The 5436-nt window shown below is 31.8% G+C and overlaps 1 long non-coding RNA gene across 1 annotated transcript; it reads right to left on the bottom strand.

The window, feature by feature from the left end:
- Positions 1-1087: 1087 nt before the first annotated feature.
- LOC121239699 lies at positions 1088-1561 on the bottom strand. The gene is made up of 2 exons (XR_005935345.1): positions 1409-1561; positions 1088-1291 (listed from the first exon to the last, which is right to left on the bottom strand). It is a non-coding gene; the product is annotated as an uncharacterized LOC121239699 (long non-coding RNA).
- Between the last annotated feature and the right edge of the window lie 3875 nt (positions 1562-5436).

Genomic DNA, 5436 nt, shown 5'->3' with positions numbered 1-5436 from the left:
GTTGGGACGAGTCAAGTTCTGTCACCACAAAGCAAAGTCCAAGTTCTCCATTCCTATCTAGGTAACTCACGAACCTAAAGTGATATATACAATAAAAGCTAGCTCAAGAAACAAGGAAAATATCAATATTGACGCGGGGACCTTTGTTTTGTGGGGTGGGGAGATGGTTATTTACCAGATAAGAGGGATAGACTCTCAAAACAACCTTGTTAGTAAAAGGCTTAAATATGTATATTACAGTTCTATTTTTTGGGATATTAATTAACGTGAGTCAACTTCATGCAGCATCTTCGTTTAAACAACAAGTTTGGAGATTTTTATATTCATTCTGCTTGTTTATCCTTGGTAAAAGTGATTTGTATGGTTTGGAACACACGTAAATAAATTCATTTAAAAAAATAAAATTGTTTATAAATGATATATCTATATATTATCTATGTGGCGGGCAAATTGATGCTTCTTCCAGTATTGTACAGATGTACTCTCGTTATTATGTACTGTTTCTGAGTCCATTCAGCTTTTAACGAATTTCGTTTCTACTCTCTACGTACCCAAGAAAGCAAGACTCTTAAGCGAGAAGGCCACAAAAAAATTTAAGCATGCAGTGTTGCAGTACTGGTAGCTTTTGCCCACTGCTTTCGTACGTATGTTCTGCTTTAGTTTATAAACTCAGTTTTGCCATTTTGGTCGCTTATGTCTAATTTTTGGGTCCATCTCCATGTTCCCACCTGCAGATGATCCCTCATTTTTGCCTCTCTTTTTTCACTCTTCAAAACTCTGCCTTTCGAGCTCACCCAGGAGCCACTCTTGTTGACATAAGAATTTAAAGAGCATATGTGCTTGAGTTTAGATAGTTTTTTTTTTTTTTTTTCTTATCTAGATCTTGGGAACCATTCCAAAGATAATTAAGATATTTCCAGTAATGGAATTGTACTCTAGGATCATATCTTGTAATGGAAATGGTTGAAACAACAAGAAAACAATGCATTAATTTATCATGAAACTGATAGATTATTACTTTATTGCCCAATGAAATTAAAAGGGAAAAAAAAAAAACAGCTCTAACGTATGATAGGATTCAGATATTCCTGAACTTATGCTTTGATTTCAGTCGTATGGAGTTGCAGTTTCCAAAGAGAATTTGGCAGCTTAATCAATATGGGTGAGAACAGAGTGCATGGAAATAAAGAAATTCACAAATTCATGATATTTTGTTTTTCCTGCCATCGTTCAAAACTCAAAAGAGCGCACAAGAACAGCTAACATTTGACGCCCATGAACTGACAAATGCCTACGCAGAGAGAAAAACTGGAAGCTCTTTATAACATACTGTCCATATATGTACGTACGTACATGCAACCTCACCCGCCATTAAACTTGATTTCAATATATGGCTTTGAGAGATTACCTATAACAAACACATCTGCAGTGGTATTGGGTCATTCCCCTGTACCGGCACTTGCTCGGCTCTGCACCTGTACTTGCACCCTCTGCATTCATTGTAAGTACATATTGGCGCCGTGGATCCTATCATCAATCTCCTTGAGTTCCTCCTCATGATTCTTTCACTGCCAGCCTAAAGGCTCCAAGAGATATATATGATGCAAAAAAGTTAAAAAGGACAAAATTTCTTCAGAATCTCAATGAAAAGTTGAGCAATTTAGAGCTGTGAATGCTATTTTAATTATCTCTCATGCACCTTCAAGTGTAATGCTTTTGTTGGTCCTAATGGAAGAAAGACACTTAGACGATGTAGTGCTCTTGATTGACTTCCAGATCCTGCAAGACTAGAAAAATATCATATTCAAATCTGGCAAAAACATAAAATAAACAGTGCGACAATGAAGGCTTAGGAGGAGGAGGAGGTGCCAAGGAGAATTGATTAATTTCTTATCTTAGGGAACCCAGAACAAAATAAAAATTCTAGGTAGGCCTATCTCGTCATGAATGGCTGGCTACTCGGTGCAAGAAACGAAAACGGAATCTTAATTTGAAAACACATTCAATGCAGTGCTACTAGTACGTCCCAGCTAAGATAAGGGAGGAAGCTCAGAGAAATTATGCTAAAACTGTCGCATTTGGCAAAAGCTCAAGAGATCTAGAACATTGTTAAGGGAGAAATTAACAGGTTTGTTTTCGAGACTAAAATTTAAAATTTTAAAAATTTTTCATTTCATCATTATAATTTATTTAAATTTTCATGTAAAATAAAATAAAAAATTTAACTTTTTAAAATTTTAAAACAAAAATAATATTAAAAAATATATTCTAACAATATTTTATTCAACTTTTTAACTTTAATCTCAACTCGTCTCATCTATCTAAAAACAAACGAGAGAGAACTCAAGAAAATAAGGCAATAAATATTGAGCTAATATGAAGCTGATTAAGACCTCGATCTTATAAAATACGCTGCTGCTAGGGTTAAGAGTAGCAACGGTAAGCTGCATAGTTTAATGTTGGCCATTTTCCCCTTCGTACTGGAATGATCACTTTGAATTAAGGAAGTGAAGATTCCTGAAAGTGGTGTTCATTCAGTCCATTTGAAGTCATGTAAATAATAATATGAGAGAGAGATAGAGGAGGTGTGGTCACTTAAGGACCATAAAGAGAGAGACTGGCAAAACTTGCAGTGACTAGTTGAGGAGCACACCTAATAAGAGGTCCCTAAACGACAGAACGCTTGATATATTGTTGCTAGCTAGCCATCTCCTTCCAAGGCAAGAAAAGAATGTCCTCTTCTTTTCCAAACATTAGTTTTTCATGATGTACGTGATCTAGCCTTTTGATAGGTAGTAAACACATCGATCGATCTCACATGCATTCTCAGTACCCACCCAAAGCATGCATGCGGCGGAGCTATTCCCCCCCCTGTCTGTGTCTCTGTATGCACACATTTCATGCCGTCGACATGATAATATTTTATTTGTAAGAAAAATTTAAAATTTAAAATTCTTATAAATTAAATCTTGTCATGTCAACAATAATAAAAAGATATACTTTACATACCGGCTTACAAGTAGAATAATTTTAATTAGTAGAAGTAGAAGAATTTAATTAGTATAGTCTTATGATTCCATGAAAGATTTCTAATATTGAAAGTAGTTAATAAATTAGAAGAAAAATTCAAAAAATCCAAGGCTTAAAAATGCTAATACTATTTCCAACAAACCTGTTCTCAACAATTAACTTAATTAGTTGGCAAATTCTGCATGCTTTCTGAACTTAATTTCTTTCCCACGTATATATCCTAATTAGTTTTCTTTGTACAGGCCGTAAAAGAGGAGATTATTTATCAAAAAATGATAAAACACCAACCAATTAGTTATTTACACCTTCTTAGCAACTACTTCTAGTTTGTTTTCACAAACTATCTCATTTCATCTCCTCTCATCTCATCTAATTATTACAATTTTTTCAAAGTCTCGTACAAAATACAATAAATAATTCAATCTTTTTCAAATTTCAAAACAAAAATTATACTAAAAAATTATATTTTAATAATATTTTATTCAATTTTCAACTCTCATCTCATCTGTATAAACAAACGAAGTTGAAATTGAACATTTCAACCTAGCCAGCCCTCATCTACTGGGTAAATTCCAAATATCAATAGTGATTTCACATTCTAGAATATAGATCGACCTACCTTCATAATTCGGGTATCATTTGATAACTAGTGTGGGCGGGTATATATGGAGGCTTAAAACAAGTATCGATCCTCAATTAATGGGAATTTTGCGCCCTCTTACCAACTGATCCATTCTTCTGAGCTTTATCTGCAATTGGAAAGGGATTTATTGTGGTTAAATCTCGTAGTTTTATAATATATATATATTTATATAAATTCGCCAGAATTTTCCTGCGCGCAGGAATTATAACATTTTAACTCTAAACTCAGTATGAACTAAATTAATCCGTGTCAACATTATAAAAGGATGCATATATAACTACCAAAAAGAAAAAAAAGAAAATTAGCTTCCACGATACATGTTTTGTATCTGATCAGTTTTGTTTGGATAAACTATGCATGACGTGCGGGTTACATATATATTTGATCTTTATAAGTATCTCATGTTAGAGCATTTTAGTATTGTACTCAATAAAGTTTGATCAAAATTTAGTTAAAGAATTTACTTTTATAAATTTTACTAGCCACTTTTTAACAATACCAAATAACAAGCTCTCTAAATCTATCAATATTCTATTAAAATATTAATCTCTACATTTTCATTTATTTTAATTCTAATTGTAATTGAAATATTTATTTGTTATTAAAAAGTACACATTAATTTTCTAATATTGATATGTGATTTTAAAAGAAAAAAAATTGACATCAACTAATCATAATATTGTAAAACTAGAACTTGAAGCACTCTACCAAAATGATACCATGTCATTGAAATGATGACTGATGGAGACTGTCCGCTTTTTGTGGTTGAGTTTAAGATTTGGGCATTTCGTACTTTTGAAATGAAGAGAAATTTTCTGAAATTGTGAGTTCACGTCAAATGAATAGCACGTGGGAGAGGGAATTTTTTTTATGCCAAAATAATATTTGGCCAACAACTTGGACTCAACAGATTTGGCCAGTGAAAATGATCAAAACTAAAAATATTGTGGTTTTGTTGAGTCTACTACAATGAGTTTTTATGCAATTTAATTAAACTTTGGCCAAAATATAACTTTGTTGAATCCACTATTAGTACTCTTAGTCGGCAAAATTATATAATAGGAGCATGTCGGATTAATTTGTCCTCATTTTTTTTTTTCCTTATGGTCTCGTGTTTTTTTTTTTTATACGTACTAATATAAGAATTTAATCAATAAAATCCAATCCCCGCCATCATTTTGCTACCTGGCTAAGCATTACCAAAAGTAAGTTGGGATAATGGCATTTCAACTTTGTCACTAATATATACCAATTTTATTTTCATAAAAATATTTTATAAAAATAAACTTGCAAGAGACTTAATTTAATATAATGCATTAGATATACTTTATAATAAAAATAATTTTATAATTTGAAGTTCCACATAAAGTCACGTTCATTTATGAGTTTACTTTTATAAAATCTATTCGTGTCTAAAACATTTCATATATATATATATATAAACACACATGCATATATTAGAAAACTATACTCGAGTTAGCATTCTAAAATAACATCCATATATGCCACAATATTGTTAACGTGCTAAATAGTTAAATTAATATTTAATATTGATTAATTTGACAGATATAATATATATTAATATTTTCATTATACGTATTCAAGCTATCTTCAAGTCTTTCCTAAGGAATATGAACTCTATAATTCTTTAAGAAAATAAATTCCATTCGTCCTTCATTGTACGCTACTATATGATCTTCTATTGCACGTTAAATTAATAAATAAATAATAAAAATAATGGGCCGATGCAGCCTAGGCAACGT

Source organism: Juglans microcarpa x Juglans regia, chromosome 7D (assembly GCF_004785595.1).
Source record: "Juglans microcarpa x Juglans regia isolate MS1-56 chromosome 7D, Jm3101_v1.0, whole genome shotgun sequence".
Lineage (NCBI taxonomy): Eukaryota > Viridiplantae > Streptophyta > Magnoliopsida > Fagales > Juglandaceae > Juglans > Juglans microcarpa x Juglans regia.
Note: the sequence above shows the minus strand (reverse complement) of the source record. Positions and strands in the feature narration are given on the sequence as shown.